Source organism: Salvelinus fontinalis, chromosome 4, assembly GCF_029448725.1.
Source record: "Salvelinus fontinalis isolate EN_2023a chromosome 4, ASM2944872v1, whole genome shotgun sequence".
NCBI lineage: Eukaryota > Metazoa > Chordata > Actinopteri > Salmoniformes > Salmonidae > Salvelinus > Salvelinus fontinalis.
In genome coordinates, this window is record NC_074668.1 from 7,496,375 (window position 1) to 7,517,507 (window position 21,133).

A 21,133-nucleotide genomic window follows, 5' to 3' on the forward strand; every position below is an offset into this window, starting at 1 on the left:
CTGTCACTCTCTCTGCATGACTCTAAGTCTCTCTCTCTCTCTCTGTTGTCTCCCATCCCCCTCTCTTTTTCTCACTCTCTCTCTCCCGCTCTCTCAATTCAATTCAATTTAAATTTAAAGGGCTTTATTGGCATGGGAAACTCGTGTATATATCAAAGCAAGTGAAATAGATAATAAACAAAAGTGAAATAAACAATAAAAAATGTACAGTAAACATTACACAAAAGTTCCAAAAGAATGAAGACATTTCAAATGTCATTATGTCTATATACAGTGTTGTAATGATGTGTAAATAGTTAAAGTACAAAAGAGAAAATCTATAAACATAAATATGAGTTGTATTTACAATGGTGTTTGTTTTTCACTGGTTGCCCTTTTTCTTGTGGCAACAGGTCACAAATCTTGCTGCTGTGATGCACACTGTGGTATTTCACCCAGTAGATATGGGAGTTTCTCAAAATTGGGTTTGTTTTCTAATTCTTTGTGGATCTGTATAATCTGAGGGAAATATGTGTCTCTAATATGGTCATACATTGGGCAGGAGGTTAGGAAGTGCAGCTCAGTTTCCACCTCATTTTGTGGGCAGTGTGCACATAGCCTGTCTTCTCTTGAGAGCCAGGTCTGCCTACGGCGGCCTTTCTCAATAGCAAGGCTATGCTCACTCAGTCTGTACATAGTCAAAGCTTTCCTTAAGTTTGGGTCAGACACAGTGGTGAGGTATTCTGCCACTGTGTACTCTCTGTTTAGGGTCAGTCACAGTGGTCAGGTATTCTGACACTGTGGACTCTCTGTTTAGGGTCAGTCACAGTGGTCAGGTATTCTGCCACTGTGGACTCTCTGTTTAGGGTCAGTCACAGTGGTCAGGTATTCTGCCACTGTGGACTCTCTGTTTAGGGCCAGTCAGTGGTCAGGTATTCTGCCACTGTGGACTCTCTGTTTAGGGTCAGTCACAGTGGTCAGGTATTCTGCCACTGTGTACTCTCTGTTTAGGGTCAGTCAGTGGTCAGGTATTCTGCCACTGTGGACTCTCTGTTTAGGGTCAGTCACAGTGGTCAGGTATTCTGCCACTGTGTACTCTCTGTTTAGGGTCAGTCAGTGGTCAGGTATTCTGCCACTGTGTACTCTCTGTTTAGGGTCAGTCACAGTGGTCAGGTATTCTGCCACTGTGTTCTCTCTGTTTAGGGACAGTCACAGTGGTCAGGTATTCTGCCACTGTCTACTCTCTGTTTAGGGCCAAATAGCATTCTAGTTTGCTCTGTTTTGTTGTTAATTCTTTCCAATGTGTCAAGTAATTATCTTTTTGTTTTCCCATGATTTGGTTGGGTCTAATTGTGCTGTTGTTCTGGGGCTCTGTGGGGTGTGTTTGTGTTTGTGAACAGAGCCCCAGGACCAGCTTGCTTAGGGGACTCTTCTCCAGGTTCATCTCTCTGTAGGTGATGGCTTTGTTATGGAAGGTTTGGGAATCGATTCCTTTTAGGTGGTTGTAGAATTTAACGGCTCTTTTCTGGATTTTGATAATTAGTGGGTATCGGCCTAATTCTGCTCTTCATGCATTATTTCGTGTTTTACGTTTTACACCGAGGATATTTTTGCAGAATGCCTTCATTTGGTATTTGTCCCATTTTGTGAATTCTTGGTTGGTGAGCGGACCCCAGACCTCACCAACCATAAAGGGCAATGGGTTCTATAACTGATTCAAGTATTTTTAGCCAGATCCCAATTGGAATGTCGAATGATATGTTCCTTTTGATGGCATAGAAGGCCCTTCTTGATTGGGGACAGAAGCACCAGATCATCAGCAAACAATAGACATTTTACTTTGATTTCTAGTCAGGTGAGGCCAGGTGCTGCAGACTGTTCTAGTGCCCTTGCCAATTCATTGATTTATACAGTATGTTGAAGAGGGTGGGGCTCAAGCTGCACACGGTGAGACACGCAATAGATATTTTTCTTTATTTGTACTATTTTCTGCATTGTAGAATAATAGTGAAGACATCACAACTATGAAATAACACCGGTCTCCTGCGTGTCCCGTATTCTGTAGTACAGACATGGCCTGCTCTCCCTTATGTAAGGAATTAGGCACTTTCTCATGTTTACTATAATATGCATTATAGAATGAATTACTATAAAAATTACTATAAAATCAAACTTTCATTAAATCACACATGAAAGATACCAAATTAAAGCTACACTGGTTGTGAATCCAGCCAACATGTCAGAATTCAAATAGGCTTTTCGGCGAAAGCATACTATGCTATTATCTGAGTATAGCACCATTGTAAACAAAGAGAGAAGCATATTTCAACCCTGCAGGCGCGACACAAAACGTAGAAATAAAAATATAATTCATGCCTTACCTTTGACGAACTTCTGTTGTTGGCACTCCATTACATCCCATAAACATCACAAATGGTCCTTTTATTCGATTTAATTCCGTCAATATATATCCAAAATGTCCATTTATTTGGCGTGTTTGATCCAGAAAAACACCGGTTCCAACTTGTGAATTGTGATTACAAAATATCTCAAACTTTGCCAAAAAATGGCAAACTACTTTTATAATACAACTTTAGGTATTTTTTTACGTAAATAATCGATAAAATTGAAGACGGGAGGATCTGCGTTCAATACAGGATTAAAACCAACTGTAGCTAGCTTTCTGGTCTTGCGCTTCTAACAAACAGGACACTTCGAGTGACCCTCATTCAAGATGGCCGTACTTCTTCATTACACAAAGGAAGAACCTCAATCAATTTCTAAAGACTGTTGACAACCAGTGGAAGTGGTAGGAATTGCAAGAAGGTCCCCTAGAAATCTGGTTTCCCAATGAATAATTATTGAAAAGAGAATGACCTCAAAAAAGAAAAATTGGAATGGTTTGTCCTCGGGGTTTCGCCTGCTAAATAAGTTATGTTATACTCACAGACATGATTCAAACAGTTTTAGAAACTTCAGAGTGTTTTCTATCCAAATCCACTAATAATATGCATATCTTATTTTCTGGGGATGAGTAGCTGGCAGTTTAATTTGGACATGCTTTTCATCCAAAATTCCGAATGCTGCCCCCTACCCAAGAGAAGTTAATAAAAGAATGATAAATAAATATTTTTTCAAAATGCAGATGTTGATTTAGTTATGGATCCATAACGAATTGCTATGGGAATACATATCACTGATTTACAGAAATATTGGAACAAAGTTGCCTAATGAAGGCAAACAATTTAGAATCCTCCAACCCGGTAGCCTTCTCCCGACCGTCATGTTGTACAACCCTGTAGCCTTCTCCCGACCGTCACGTTGTACAATCCTGTAGCCTACTCCCGACCATCACGTTGTACAATCCTGTAGCCTTCTCCCGACCGTTACGTTGTACAATCCTGTAGCTCACGACCGTCACGTTGTACAATCCTGTAGCCTTCTCCCGACCGTCACGTTGTACAGAGCTCTATTTTCCATTTCATCCTAACGGAAATCCTGAGGGTTTTGTTTTTCGTTTTTCTCTGAATAGAAACACCATAATATTAATCAAATTAATTAAACCAAATTTCTTAAAATCAATCCCATATACTATGTTATTACAAAAAAGGTTTTAAACTCTCTAGTAATGCCAATACGGAAAACTATGAAATGCCCTCTGGTGGTCCAACTAGCAGTAACTTGCAGTAACAGAAAAAAATGGCTGACAATTATATGACGTGCCACAGAATGCTGCGGCAGCACGCAAGGTGTACCGCAGTACGACACAACTTTTAAAGGAGGAACCACTGTAGATATGTGCTACTCGAGTAGTGGCCTAAGGGCACACACTTAAAGTGTTGTGAAATCTGTTGCGAAATGTAACGTTTTTATTTATTTATATCTGCCTTAATTTTGTTGAACCCCAGGAAGAGTAGCTGCTGCCCTGGCAGGAACTAATGGGGAACCTTAACTTCTTTGGGCTGCAAGCCCGACTTAGGGAAAACTTATGACAACAGCCAGCTCAAAGTGCAGGGCGCGAAATTCAAAAGATATTTTTTTTTAATATTTAACTTTCACACATTAATAACAAGTCCAATACAGCATATGAAAGGTACACATCTTGTGAATCAAGCCAACATGTCCGATTTTTAAAATGTTTTACAGGGAAGACCCAATATGTAAATCTATTAGCTAACCACGTTAGCAAAAGACACCACTTTTTTTACTCCATCAGTAGCTATCACAAATTCGACCAAATAAAGATATAAATAGCCACTAACCAAGAAACAACTTCATCAGATGACAGTCTGATAACATTTTATTGTAGAGCATATGTTTTGTTAGAAAAATGTGCATATTTCAGGTATAAATCATAGTTTACATTGCAGCTACAATCAGAAATTGCACCGAAAGCAGACAGAAAAATTACAGACACCAACGTCAAATATCTAATTACTCATCATAAAACATTTCTGAAAAATACAGTGTACAACAAATGAAAGACAGGCATCTTGTGATTCCAGCCATTATTTCCGATTTATTAAGTGTTTTACAGCGAAAACAAAATGTAGCGTTATATTAGCTTAGTACAATAGCCAGAAACACTTGGGCGCCGACGACTACGACAGATATATGAAATAGCATCATAAAATGTTTCTTACTTTTGCTGATTTTCCATCAGAATGTTCTTCACTATCATTCTACAATGTAGAAAATAGTAAAAAAATTAAGAAAATCCCTTGAATGACAGGTCCTATGTATATACTATATACTAGTCAAGTCTTACCCATGCTATATATAGTAAATACTGCTGTACACAGCTTTTCTGTTCATATACTGTCCATACTGTCTATACACACCATTCATATACATAGATTTTTATATTCCGGACTCTGACATTGCTCGTTTCTTATTTCCTTAAATATTTTGGTATATTATATTTGGTATATTAATATTTGTGTATATTGTTAAGTATTACTGCACTGTTGGAGCTAGAAACACAAGCATATTGCTAGGTATTACTGTTGGAGCTAGAAACACAAGCATATTGTTAGGTATTACTGTACTGTTGGAGCTAGAAACACAAGCATATTGCTAGGTATTACTGTTGGAGCTAGAAACACAAGCATATTGCTAGGTATTACTGTTGGAGCTAGAAACACAAGCATATTGCTAGGTATTACTGTTGGAGCTAGAAACACAAGCATATTGCTAGGTATTACTGTTGGAGCTAGAAACACAAGCATATTGCTAGGTATTACTGTTGGAGCTAGAAACACAAGCATATTGTTAGGTATTACTGTACTGTTGGAGCTAGAAACACAAGCATATTGCTAGGTATTACTGTACTGTTGGAGCTAGAAACACAAGCATATTGCTAGGTATTACTGTGGGAGCTAGAAACACAAGCATATTGTTAGGTATTACTGTTGGAGCTAAAAACACAAGCATATTGTTAGGTATTACTGTACTGTTGGAGCTAGAAACACAAGCTTATTGTTAGGTATTACTGTTGGAGCTAGAAACACAAGCATATTGTTAGGTATTACTGTTGGGGCTAGAAACACAAGCATATTGTTAGGTATTACTGTTGGAGCTAGAAACACAAGCATATTGCTAGGTATTACTGTACTGTTGGAGCTAGAAACACAAGCATATTGTTAGGTATTACTGTTGGAGCTAGAAACACAAGCATATTGCTAGGTATTACTGTTGGAGCTAGAAACACAAGCATATTGTTAGGTATTACTGTTGGAGCTAGAAACACAAGCATATTGCTAGGTATTACTGTTGGAGCTAGAAACACAAGCATATTGCTAGGTATTACTGTACTGTTGGAGCTAGAAACACAAGCATATTGCTAGGTATTACTGTTGGAGCTAGAAACACAAGCATATTGTTAGGTATTACTGTTGGAGCTAGAAACACAAGCATATTGTTAGGTATTACTGTTGGAGCTAAAAACACAAGCATATTGTTAGGTATTACTGTACTGTTGGAGCTAGAAACACAAGCATATTGCTAGGTATTACTGTTGGAGCTAGAAACACAAGCATATTGTTAGGTATTACTGTACTGTTGGAGCTAGAAACACAAGCATATTGCTAGGTATTACTGTTGGAGCTAAAAACACAAGCATATTGCTAGGTATTACTGTTGGAGCTAGAAACACAAGCATATTGTTAGGTATTACTGTACTGTTGGAGCTAGAAACACAAGCATATTGCTAGGTATTACTGTTGGAGCTAGAAACACAAGCATATTGCTAGGTATTACTGTTGGAGCTAGAAACACAAGCATATTGCTAGGTATTACTGTTGGAGCTAAAAACACAAGCATATTGCTAGGTATTACTGTTGGAGCTAGAAACACAAGCATATTGTTAGGTATTACTGTACTATTGGAGCTAGAAACACAAGCATATTGTTAGGTATTACTGTTGGAGCTAGAAACACAGGCATATTGTTAGGTATTACTGTACTGTTGGAGCTAGAAACACAAGCATATTGCTAGGTATTACTGTTGGAGCTAGAAACACAAGCATATTGCTAGGTATTACTGTTGGAGCTAGAAACACAAGCATATTGCTAGGTATTACTGTTGGAGCTAGAAACACAAGCATATTGCTCGATATTACTGTTGGAGCTAGAAACACAAGCATATTGTTATGTATTACTGTACTGTTGGAGCTAGAAACACAAGCATATTGCTAGGTATTACTGTACTGTTGGAGCTAGAAACACAAGCATATTGTTAGGTATTACTGTACTGTTGGAGCTAGAAACACAAGCATATTGCTAGGTATTACTGTTGGACCTAAAAACACAAGCATATTGCTAGGTATTACTGTTGGAGCTAGAAACACAAGCATATTGTTAGGTATTACTGTACTGTTGGAGCTAGAAACACAAGCATATTGCTAGGTATTACTGTTGGACCTAAAAACACAAGCATATTGCTAGGTATTACTGTTGGAGCTAGAAACACAAGCATATTGTTAGGTATTACTGTTGGAGCTAAAAACACAAGCATATTGTTAGGTATTACTGTACTGTTGGAGCTAGAAACACAAGCATATTGTTAGGTATTACTGTACTGTTGGAGCTAGAAACACAAGCATATTGCTAGGTATTACTGTTGGAGCTAGAAACACAAGCATATTGCTAGGTATTACTGTTGGAGCTAGAAACACAAGCATATTGCTAGGTATTACTGTTGGAGCTAGAAACACAAGCATATTGTTAGGTATTACTGTACTGTTGGAGCTAGAAACACAAGCATATTGCTAGGTATTACTGTTGGAGCTAGAAACACAAGCATATTGTTAGGTATTACTGTACTGTTGGAGCTAGAAACACAAGCATATTGTTAGGTATTACTGTACTGTTGGAGCTAGAAACACAAGCATATTGCTAGGTATTACTGTTGGAGCTAGAAACACAAGCATATTGCTAGGTATTACTGTTGGAGCTAGAAACACAAGCATATTGCTAGGTATTACTGTTGGAGCTAGAAACACAAGCATATTGTTAGGTATCACTGTACTGTTGGAGCTAGAAACACAAGCATATTGCTAGGTATTACTGTTGGAGCTAGAAACACAAGCATATTGCTAGGTATTACTGTTGGAGCTAAAAACACAAGCATATTGCTAGGTATTACTGTTGGAGCTAGAAACACAAGCATATTGTTAGGTATTACTGTACTGTTGGAGCTAGAAACACAAGCATATTGTTAGGTATTACTGTTGGAGCTAGAAACACAGGCATATTGTTAGGTATTACTGTACTGTTGGAGCTAGAAACACAAGCATATTGCTAGGTATTACTGTTGGAGCTAGAAACACAAGCATATTGCTAGGTATTACTGTTGGAGCTAGAAACACAAGCATATTGCTAGGTATTACTGTTGGAGCTAGAAACACAAGCATATTGCTAGGTATTACTGTTTGAGCTAGAAACACAAGCATATTGTTAGGTATTACTGTACTGTTGGAGCTAGAAACACAAGCATATTGCTAGGTATTACTGTACTGTTGGAGCTAAAAACACAAGCATATTGTTAGGTATTACTGTACTGTTGGAGCTAGAAACACAAGCATATTGTTAGGTATTACTGTTGGAGCTAGAAACACAAGCATATTGCTAGGTATTACTGTTGGAGCTAGAAACACAAGCATATTGCTAGGTATTACTGTACTGTTGGAGCTAGAAACACAAGCATATTGCTAGGTATTACTGTACTGTTGGAGCTAGAAACACAAGCATATTGTTAGGTATTACTGTACTGTTGGAGCTAGAAACACAAGCATATTGCTAGGTATTACTGTTGGACCTAAAAACACAAGCATATTGTTAGGTATTACTGTTGGAGCTAAAAACACAAGCATATTGTTAGGTATTACTGTACTGTTGGAGCTAGAAACACAAGCATATTGCTAGGTATTACTGTTGGAGCTAGAAACACAAGCATATTGCTAGGTATTAGTGTTGGAGCTAGAAACACAAGCCTATTGCTAGGTATTACTGTTGGAGCTAGAAACACAAGCATATTGCTAGGTATTACTGTTGGAGCTAGAAACACAAGCATATTGTTAGATATTACTGTACTGTTGGAGCTAGAAACACAAGCATATTGCTAGGTATTACTGTTGGAGCTAGAAACACAAGCATATTGCTAGGTATTACTGTACTGTTGGAGCTAGAAACACAAGCATATTGTTAGGTATTACTGTACTGTTGGAGCTAGAAACACAAGCATATTGTTAGGTATTACTGTTGGAGCTAGAAACACAAGCATATTGCTAGGTATTACTGTTGGAGCTAGAAACACAAGCATATTGCTAGGTATTACTGTTGGAGCTAGAAACACAAGCATATTGTTAGGTATTACTGTTGGAGCTAGAAACACAAGCATATTGCTAGGTATTACTGTTGGAGCTAGAAACACAAGCATATTGCTAGGTATTACTGTTGGAGCTAGAAACACAAGCATATTGCTAGGTATTACTGTACTGTTGGAGCTAGAAACACAAGCATATTGCTAGGTATTACTGTTGGAGCTAGAAACACAAGCATATTGTTAGGTATTACTGTTGGAGCTAGAAACACAAGCATATTGTTAGGTATTACTGTTGGAGCTAGAAACACAAGCATATTGCTAGGTATTACTGTTGGAGCTAGAAACACAAGCATATTGCTAGGTATTACTGTACTGTTGGAGCTAGAAACACAAGCATATTGCTAGGTATTACTGTACTGTTGGAGCTAGAAACACAAGCATATTGCTAGGTATTACTGTACTGTTGGAGCTAGAAACACAAGCATATTGCTGGGTATTACTGTACTGTTGGAGCTAAAAACACAAGCATATTGTTAGGTATTACTGTACTGTTGGAGCTAGAAACACAAGCATATTGTTAGGTATTACTGTACTGTTGGAGCTAGAAACACAAGCATAATGCTAGGTATTACTGTACTGTTGGAGCTAGAAACACAAGCATATTGTTAGGTATTACTGTTGGAGCTAGAAACACAAGCATATTGCTAGGTATTACTGTACTGTTGGAGCTAGAAACACAAGCATATTGCTAGGTATTACTGTTGGAGCTAAAAACACAAGCATATTACTAGGTATTACTGTTGGAGCTAGAAACACAAGCATATTGCTAGGTATTACTGTAGGAGCTAGAAACACAAGCATATTGCTAGGTATTACTATACTGTTGGAGCTAGAAACACAAGCATATTGCTAGGTATTACTATACTGTTGGAGCTAGAAACACAAGCATATTGCTAGGTATTACTGTTGGAGCTAGAAACACAAGCATATTGCTAGGTATTACTGTTGGAGCTAGAAACACAAGCATATTGCTAGGTATTACTGTACTGTTGGAGCTAGAAACACAAGCATATTGTTAGGTATTACTGTTGGAGCTAGAAACACAAGCATATTGCTAGGTATTACTGTTGGAGCTAGAAACACATGCATATTGTTAGGTATTACTGTTGGAGCTAGAAACACAAGCATATTGTTAGGTATTACTGTACTGTTGGAGCTAGAAACACAAGCATATTGTTAGGTATTACTGTTGGAGCTAGAAACACAAGCATATTGCTAGGTATTACTGTACTGTTGGAGCTAGAAACACAAGCATATTGCTAGGTATTACTGTTGGAGCTAAAAACACAAGCATATTGCTAGGTATTACTGTAGGAGCTAGAAACACAAGCATATTGCTAGGTATTACTATACTGTTGGAGCTAGAAACACAAGCATATTGCTAGGTATTACTCTTGGAGCTAGAAACACAAGCATATTGTTAGGTATTACTGTTGTAGCTAGAAACACAAGCATATTGCTAGGTATTACTGTTGGAGCTAGAAACACAAGCATATTGTTAGGTATTACTGTTGGAGCTAGAAACACAAGCATATTGCTAGGTATTACTGCACTGTTGGAGCTAGAAACACAAGCATATTGCTAGGTATTACTGTACTGTTGGAGCTAGAAACACAAGCATATTGCTAGGTATTACTGTTGGAGCTAGAAACACAAGCATATTGTTAGGTATTACTGTTGGAGCTAGAAACACAAGCATATTGTTAGGTATTACTGTTGGAGCTAGAAACACAAGCATATTGCTAGGTATTACTGTTGGAGCTAGAAACACAAGCATATTGCTAGGTATTACTGTTGGAGCTAGAAACACAAGCATATTGTTAGGTATTACTGTACTGTTGGAGCTAGAAACACAAGCATATTGTTAGGTATTACTGTACTGTTGGAGCTAGAAACACAAGCATATTGCTAGGTATTACTGTACTGTTGGAGCTAGAAACACAAGCATATTGCTAGGTATTACTGTTGGAGCTAGAAACACAAGCATATTGCTAGGTATTACTGTACTGTTGCAGCTAAAAACACAAGCATATTGCTAGGTATTACTGTACTGTTGGAGATAGAAACACAAGCATATTGCTAGGTATTACTATACTGTTGGAGCTAGAAACACAAGCATATTGCTAGGTATTACTGTACTGTTGGAGCTAGAAACACAAGCATATTGCTAGGTATTACTATACTGTTGGAGCTAGAAACACAAGCATATTGCTAGGTATTACTGTTGGAGCTAGAAACACAAGCATATTGCTAGGTATTACTGTTGGAGCTAGAAACACAAGCATATTGTTAGGTATTACTGTACTGTTGGAGCTAGAAACACAAGCATATTGTTAGGTATTACTGTTGGAGCTAGAAACACAAGCATATTGTTAGGTATTACTGTACTGTTGGAGCTAGAAACACAAGCATATTGCTAGGTATTACTGTACTGTTGGAGCTAGAAACACAAGCATATTGCTAGGTATTGTCACGATCGTGTGGAGGATTGACGGACCAAAACGCAGCAGTAGGAAAATAAGCCATATTCCTTTTAATGAATACGAATGCAAAACGAAACAAAAAACACTTACACACTAAACAAAACAAGAAAACGATCGTGAAGCTAATGAACGAAGTGCACACACAGGCTACAAACGTATAACATAGACAATTACCCACATCAAACGAAAGCCCATGGCTACCCTAAATATGGCTCCCAATCAGAGACAACAGAAATCAGCTGTCTCTAATTGGGAACCCATTCAGGTAACCATAGACTCTCCTAGACAACTACACCAACATAGACACAGCTAGACACATGCACTCAACACAAACCCATACACTACACCCAACACCCCCTTTACCATATAACCACCCAAAACCTATAAAACACAAACATTCCCCATGTCACACCCTGACCTAACTAAAATAATAAAGAAAACAAATAATACTAAGGCCAGGGCGTGACAGGTATTACTGTTGGAGCTAGAAACACAAGCATATTGTTAGGTATTACTGTACTGTTGGAGCTAGAAACACAAGCATATTGCTAGGTATTACTGTTGGAGCTAGAAACACAAGCATATTGCTAGGTATTACTGTACTGTTGGAGCTAGAAACACAAGCATATTGCTAGGTATTACTGTTGGAGCTAGAAACACAAGCATATTGCTAGGTATTACTGTACTGTTGGAGCTAGAAACACAAGCATATTGCTAGGTATTACTGTACTGTTGGAGCTAGAAACACAAGCATATTGTTAGGTATTACTGTACTGTTGGAGCTAGAAACACAAGCATATTGCTAGGTATTACTGTTGGAGCTAGAAACACAAGCATATTGCTAGGTATTACTGTTGGAGCTAGAAACACAAGCATATTGCTAGGTATTACTGTTGGAGCTAGAAACACAAGCATATTGTTAGGTATCACTGTACTGTTGGAGCTAGAAACACAAGCATATTGCTAGGTATTACTGTTGGAGCTAGAAACACAAGCATATTGCTAGGTATTACTGTTGGAGCTAAAAACACAAGCATATTGCTAGGTATTACTGTTGGAGCTAGAAACACAAGCATATTGTTAGGTATTACTGTACTGTTGGAGCTAGAAACACAAGCATATTGTTAGGTATTACTGTTGGAGCTAGAAACACAGGCATATTGTTAGGTATTACTGTACTGTTGGAGCTAGAAACACAAGCATATTGCTAGGTATTACTGTTGGAGCTAGAAACACAAGCATATTGCTAGGTATTACTGTTGGAGCTAGAAACACAAGCATATTGCTAGGTATTACTGTTGGAGCTAGAAACACAAGCATATTGCTAGGTATTACTGTTGGAGCTAGAAACACAAGCATATTGTTAGGTATTACTGTACTGTTGGAGCTAGAAACACAAGCATATTGCTAGGTATTACTGTACTGTTGGAGCTAAAAACACAAGCATATTGTTAGGTATTACTGTACTGTTGGAGCTAGAAACACAAGCATATTGTTAGGTATTACTGTTGGAGCTAGAAACACAAGCATATTGCTAGGTATTACTGTTGGAGCTAGAAACACAAGCATATTGCTAGGTATTACTGTACTGTTGGAGCTAGAAACACAAGCATATTGCTAGGTATTACTGTACTGTTGGAGCTAGAAACACAAGCATATTGTTAGGTATTACTGTACTGTTGGAGCTAGAAACACAAGCATATTGCTAGGTATTACTGTTGGACCTAAAAACACAAGCATATTGTTAGGTATTACTGTTGGAGCTAAAAACACAAGCATATTGTTAGGTATTACTGTACTGTTGGAGCTAGAAACACAAGCATATTGCTAGGTATTACTGTTGGAGCTAGAAACACAAGCATATTGCTAGGTATTAGTGTTGGAGCTAGAAACACAAGCCTATTGCTAGGTATTACTGTTGGAGCTAGAAACACAAGCATATTGCTAGGTATTACTGTTGGAGCTAGAAACACAAGCATATTGTTAGGTATTACTGTACTGTTGGAGCTAGAAACACAAGCATATTGCTAGGTATTACTGTTGGAGCTAGAAACACAAGCATATTGCTAGGTATTACTGTACTGTTGGAGCTAGAAACACAAGCATATTGTTAGGTATTACTGTACTGTTGGAGCTAGAAACACAAGCATATTGTTAGGTATTACTGTTGGAGCTAGAAACACAAGCATATTGCTAGGTATTACTGTTGGAGCTAGAAACACAAGCATATTGCTAGGTATTACTGTTGGAGCTAGAAACACAAGCATATTGTTAGGTATTACTGTTGGAGCTAGAAACACAAGCATATTGCTAGGTATTACTGTTGGAGCTAGAAACACAAGCATATTGCTAGGTATTACTGTTGGAGCTAGAAACACAAGCATATTGCTAGGTATTACTGTACTGTTGGAGCTAGAAACACAAGCATATTGCTAGGTATTACTGTTGGAGCTAGAAACACAAGCATATTGTTAGGTATTACTGTTGGAGCTAGAAACACAAGCATATTGTTAGGTATTACTGTTGGAGCTAGAAACACAAGCATATTGCTAGGTATTACTGTTGGAGCTAGAAACACAAGCATATTGCTAGGTATTACTGTACTGTTGGAGCTAGAAACACAAGCATATTGCTAGGTATTACTGTACTGTTGGAGCTAGAAACACAAGCATATTGCTAGGTATTACTGTACTGTTGGAGCTAGAAACACAAGCATATTGCTGGGTATTACTGTACTGTTGGAGCTAAAAACACAAGCATATTGTTAGGTATTACTGTACTGTTGGAGCTAGAAACACAAGCATATTGTTAGGTATTACTGTACTGTTGGAGCTAGAAACACAAGCATAATGCTAGGTATTACTGTACTGTTGGAGCTAGAAACACAAGCATATTGTTAGGTATTACTGTTGGAGCTAGAAACACAAGCATATTGCTAGGTATTACTGTACTGTTGGAGCTAGAAACACAAGCATATTGCTAGGTATTACTGTTGGAGCTAAAAACACAAGCATATTACTAGGTATTACTGTTGGAGCTAGAAACACAAGCATATTGCTAGGTATTACTGTAGGAGCTAGAAACACAAGCATATTGCTAGGTATTACTATACTGTTGGAGCTAGAAACACAAGCATATTGCTAGGTATTACTATACTGTTGGAGCTAGAAACACAAGCATATTGCTAGGTATTACTGTTGGAGCTAGAAACACAAGCATATTGCTAGGTATTACTGTTGGAGCTAGAAACACAAGCATATTGCTAGGTATTACTGTACTGTTGGAGCTAGAAACACAAGCATATTGTTAGGTATTACTGTTGGAGCTAGAAACACAAGCATATTGCTAGGTATTACTGTTGGAGCTAGAAACACATGCATATTGTTAGGTATTACTGTTGGAGCTAGAAACACAAGCATATTGTTAGGTATTACTGTACTGTTGGAGCTAGAAACACAAGCATATTGTTAGGTATTACTGTTGGAGCTAGAAACACAAGCATATTGCTAGGTATTACTGTACTGTTGGAGCTAGAAACACAAGCATATTGCTAGGTATTACTGTTGGAGCTAAAAACACAAGCATATTGCTAGGTATTACTGTAGGAGCTAGAAACACAAGCATATTGCTAGGTATTACTATACTGTTGGAGCTAGAAACACAAGCATATTGCTAGGTATTACTGTTGGAGCTAGAAACACAAGCATATTGTTAGGTATTACTGTTGTAGCTAGAAACACAAGCATATTGCTAGGTATTACTGTTGGAGCTAGAAACACAAGCATATTGTTAGGTATTACTGTTGGAGCTAGAAACACAAGCATATTGCTAGGTATTACTGCACTGTTGGAGCTAGAAACACAAGCATATTGCTAGGTATTACTGTACTGTTGGAGCTAGAAACACAAGCATATTGCTAGGTATTACTGTTGGAGCTAGAAACACAAGCATATTGTTAGGTATTACTGTTGGAGCTAGAAACACAAGCATATTGTTAGGTATTACTGTTGGAGCTAGAAACACAAGCATATTGCTAGGTATTACTGTTGGAGCTAGAAACACAAGCATATTGCTAGGTATTACTGTTGGAGCTAGAAACACAAGCATATTGTTAGGTATTACTGTACTGTTGGAGCTAGAAACACAAGCATATTGTTAGGTATTACTGTACTGTTGGAGCTAGAAACACAAGCATATTGCTAGGTATTACTGTACTGTTGGAGCTAGAAACACAAGCATATTGCTAGGTATTACTGTTGGAGCTAGAAACACAAGCATATTGCTAGGTATTACTGTACTGTTGCAGCTAAAAACACAAGCATATTGCTAGGTATTACTGTACTGTTGGAGATAGAAACACAAGCATATTGCTAGGTATTACTATACTGTTGGAGCTAGAAACACAAGCATATTGCTAGGTATTACTGTACTGTTGGAGCTAGAAACACAAGCATATTGCTAGGTATTACTATACTGTTGGAGCTAGAAACACAAGCATATTGCTAGGTATTACTGTTGGAGCTAGAAACACAAGCATATTGCTAGGTATTACTGTTGGAGCTAGAAACACAAGCATATTGTTAGGTATTACTGTACTGTTGGAGCTAGAAACACAAGCATATTGTTAGGTATTACTGTTGGAGCTAGAAACACAAGCATATTGTTAGGTATTACTGTACTGTTGGAGCTAGAAACACAAGCATATTGCTAGGTATTACTGTACTGTTGGAGCTAGAAACACAAGCATATTGCTAGGTATTGTCACGATCGTGTGGAGGATTGACGGACCAAAACGCAGCAGTAGGAAAATAAGCCATATTCCTTTTAATGAATACGAATGCAAAACGAAACAAAAAACACTTACACACTAAACAAAACAAGAAAACGATCGTGAAGCTAATGAACGAAGTGCACACACAGGCTACAAACGTATAACATAGACAATTACCCACATCAAACGAAAGCCCATGGCTACCCTAAATATGGCTCCCAATCAGAGACAACAGAAATCAGCTGTCTCTAATTGGGAACCCATTCAGGTAACCATAGACTCTCCTAGACAACTACACCAACATAGACACAGCTAGACACATGCACTCAACACAAACCCATACACTACACCCAACACCCCCTTTACCATATAACCACCCAAAACCTATAAAACACAAACATTCCCCATGTCACACCCTGACCTAACTAAAATAATAAAGAAAACAAATAATACTAAGGCCAGGGCGTGACAGGTATTACTGTTGGAGCTAGAAACACAAGCATATTGTTAGGTATTACTGTACTGTTGGAGCTAGAAACACAAGCATATTGCTAGGTATTACTGTTGGAGCTAGAAACACAAGCATATTGCTAGGTATTACTGTACTGTTGGAGCTAGAAACACAAGCATATTGCTAGGTATTACTGTTGGAGCTAGAAACACAAGCATATTGCTAGGTATTACTGTACTGTTGGAGCTAGAAACACAAGCATATTGCTAGGTATTACTGTACTGTTGGAGCTAGAAACACAAGCATATTGCTAGGTATTACTGTTGGAGCTAGAAACACAAGCATATTGCTAGGTATTACTGTACTGTTGGAGCTAGAAACACAAGCATATTGCTAGGTATTACTATACTGTTGGAGCTAGAAACACAAGCATATTGTTAGGTATTACTGTTGGAGCTAGAAACACAAGCATATTGCTAGGTATTACTGTTGGAGCTAGAAACACAAGCATATTGCTAGGTATTACTGTACTGTTGGAGCTAGAAACACAAGCATATTGCTAGGTATTACTGTACTGTTTGAGCTAGAAACACAAGCATATTGTTAGGTATTACTGTACTGTTGGAGCTAGAAACACAAGCATATTGCTAGGTATTACTGTTGGAGCTAGAAACACAAGCATATTGCTAGGTATTACTGTTGGAGCTAGAAACACAAGCATATTGTTAGGTATTACTGTTGGAGCTAGAAACACAAGCATATTGCTAGGTATTACTGTTGGAGCTAGAAACACAAGCATATTGCTAGGTATTACTGTGGAGCTAGAAACACAAGCATATTGTTAGGTATTACTGTACTGTTGGAGCTAGAAACACAAGCATATTGCTAGGTATTACTGTTGGAGCTAGAAACACAAGCATATTGTTAGGTATTACTGTTGGAGCTAGAAACACAAGCATAGTGCTAGGTATTACTGTTGGAGCTAGAAACACAAGCATATTGCTAGGTATTACTGTTGGAGCTAGAAACACAAGCATATTGCTAGGTATTACTGATGGAGCTAGAAACACAAGCATATTGTTAGGTATTACTGTACTGTTGGAGAGAGAAACACAAGCATATTGTTAGGTATTACTGTTGGAGCTAGAAACACAAGCATATTGTTAGGTATTACTGTTGGAGCTAGAAACACAAGCATATTGCTAGGTATTACTGTACTGTTGGAGCTAGAAACACAAGCATATTGCTAGGTATTACTGTGGAGCTAGAAACACAAGCATATTGCTAGGTATTACTGTTGGAGCTAGAAACACAAGCATATTGTTAGGTATTACTGTTGGAGCTAGAAACACAAGCATATTGCTAGGTATTACTGTTGGAGCTAGAAACACAAGCATATTGCTAGGTATTACTGTACTGTTGGAGCTAGAAACACAAGCATATTGTTAGGTATTACTGTTGGAGCTAGAAACACAAGCATATTGCTAGGTATTACTGTTGGAGCTAGAAACACAAGCATATTGCTAGGTATTACTGTTGGAGCTAGAAACACAAGCATATTGCTAGGTATTACTGTTGGAGCTAGAAACACAAGCATATTGTTAGGTATTACTGTTGGAGCTAGAAACACAAGCATATTGTTAGGTATTACTGTGGAGCTAGAAACACAAGCATATTGTTAGGTATTACTGTACTGTTGGAGCTAGAAACACAAGCATATTGTTAGGTATTACTGTTGGAGCTAGAAACACAAGCATATTGCTAGGTATTACTGTTGGAGCTAGAAACACAAGCATATTGCTAGGTATTACTGTTGGAGCTAGAAACACAAGCATATTGCTAGGTATTACTGTTGGAGCTAGAAACACAAGCATATTGTTAGGTATTACTGTTGGAGCTAGAAACACAAGCATATTGCTAGGTATTACTGTTGGAGCTAGAAACACAAGCATATTGCTAGGTATTACTGTTGGAGCTAGAAACACAAGCATATTGTTAGGTATTACTGTGGAGCTAGAAACACAAGCATATTGTTAGGTATTACTGTACTGTTGGAGCTAGAAACACAAGCATATTGTTAGGTATTACTGTACTGTTGGAGCTAGAAACACAAGCATATTGCTAGGTATTACTGTTGGAGCTAGAAACACAAGCATATTGTTAGGTATTACTGTTGGAGCTAGAAACACAAGCATATTGTTAGGTATTACTGTTGGAGCTAGAAACACAAGCATATTGCTAGGTATTACTATACTGTTGGAGCTAGAAACACAAGCATATTGCTAGGTATTACTGTTGGAGCTAGAAACACAAGCATATTGCTAGGTATTACTGTTGGAGCTAGAAACACAAGCATATTGCTAGGTATTACTATACTGTTGGAGCTAGAAACACAAGCATATTGCTAGGTATTACTGTACTGTTGGAGCTAGAAACACAAGCATATTGCTAGGTATTACTGTTGGAGCTAGAAACACAAGCATATTGTTAGGTATTACTGTTGGAGCTAGAAACACAAGCATATTGCTAGGTATTACTATACTGTTGGAGCTAGAAACACAAGCATATTGTTAGGTATTACTGTTGGAGCTAGAAACACAAGCATATTGTTAGGTATTACTGTACTGTTGGAGCTAGAAACACAAGCATATTGCTAGGTATTACTGTACTGTTGGAGCTAGAAACACAAGCATATTGCTAGGTATTGTCACGATCGTGTGGAGGATTGACGGACCAAAACGCAGCAGTAGGAAAATAAGCCATATTCCTTTTAATGAATACGAATGCAAAACGAAACAAAAAACACTTACACACTAAACAAAACAAGAAAACGATCGTGAAGCTAATGAACGAAGTGCACACACAGGCTACAAACGTATAACATAGACAATTACCCACATCAAACGAAAGCCCATGGCTACCCTAAATATGGCTCCCAATCAGAGACAACAGAAATCAGCTGTCTCTAATTGGGAACCCATTCAGGTAACCATAGACTCTCCTAGACAACTACACCAACATAGACACAGCTAGACACATGCACTCAACACAAACCCATACACTACACCCAACACCCCCTTTACCATATAACCACCCAAAACCTATAAAACACAAACATTCCCCATGTCACACCCTGACCTAACTAAAATAATAAAGAAAACAAATAATACTAAGGCCAGGGCGTGACAGGTATTACTGTTGGAGCTAGAAACACAAGCATATTGTTAGGTATTACTGTACTGTTGGAGCTAGAAACACAAGCATATTGCTAGGTATTACTGTTGGAGCTAGAAACACAAGCATATTGCTAGGTATTACTGTTGGAGCTAGAAACACAAGCATATTGCTAGGTATTACTATTGGAGCTAGAAACACAAGCATATTGTTAGGTATTAATGTACTTTTGGAGCTAGAAACACAAGCATAGTGCTAGGTATTACTGTTGGAGCTAGAAACACAAGCATAGTGCTAGGTATTACTGTTGGAGCTAGAAACACAAGCATATTGTTAGGTATTACTGTACTGTTGGAGCTAGAAACACAAGCATATTGTTACGTATTACTGCAAGGTTGGAGCTAGAAACACAAGCATATTGTTACGTATTACTGCAAGGTTGGAGCTAGAAACACAAGCATATTGCTAGGTATTACTGTACTGTTGGAGCTAGAAACACAAGCATATTGTTACGTATTACTGCAAGGTTGGAACTAGAAACACAAGCATTTTGCTGCACCTGCGATAACATCTACAAAAAAGGTACGCGACTAATAACATTTAATTTGATTTGGTCGTAGAGGCAGTTCAAGTTCAGGTAGATGTTACGGTTTGAGTCCTGGGAACAGGTAGACAGTCCTGGGAACAGGTAGACAGTCCCGGGAACTGGTAGACAGTCCTGGGAACAGGTAGACAGTCCTGGGAACTGGTAGACAGTCCTGGGAACTGGTAGACAGTCCTGGGAACTGGTAGACAGTCCTGGGAACAGGTAGACAGTCCTGGGTCAGGTAGACAGTCCTTGGAACTGGTAGACAGTCCTGGGTCAGGTAGACAGTCCTGGGAACAGGTAGACAGTCCTGGGAACTGGTAGACAGCCCTGGGAACTGGTAGACAGTCCTGGGAACTGGTAGACAGTCCTGGGAACTGGTAGACAGTCCTGGGTCAGGTAGACAGTCCTGGGAACAGGTAGACAGTCCTGGGAACTGGTAGACAGTCCTGGGAACTGGTAGACAGTCCTGGGAACAGGTAGACAGTCCTGGGAACAGGTAGACAGTCCTGGGAACAGGTAGACAGTCCTGGGAACTGGTAGACAGCCCTGGGAACAGGTAGACAGTCCTGGGAACTGGTAGACAGTCCTGGGAACTGGTAGACAGTCCTGGGAACAGGTAGACAGTCCTGGGAACTGGTAGACAGTCCTGGGAACTGGTAGACAGTCCTGGGAACAGGTAGACAGTCCTGGGTCAGGTAGACAGTCCTTGGAACTGGTAGACAGTCCTGGGTCAGGTAGACAGTCCTGGGAACAGGTAGACAGTCCTGGGAACTGGTAGACTGTCCTGGGAACTGGTAGACAGT

The 21,133-nt window shown here is 38.6% G+C and overlaps 1 protein-coding gene across 3 annotated transcripts in view; it reads left to right on the forward strand.

Moving 5' to 3' along the window:
* Window positions 1-21,133, forward strand: part of slc4a4a (solute carrier family 4 member 4a) — a 229,552-nt gene that overhangs the window by 197,044 nt on the left and 11,375 nt on the right. The window lies entirely within an intron of this gene.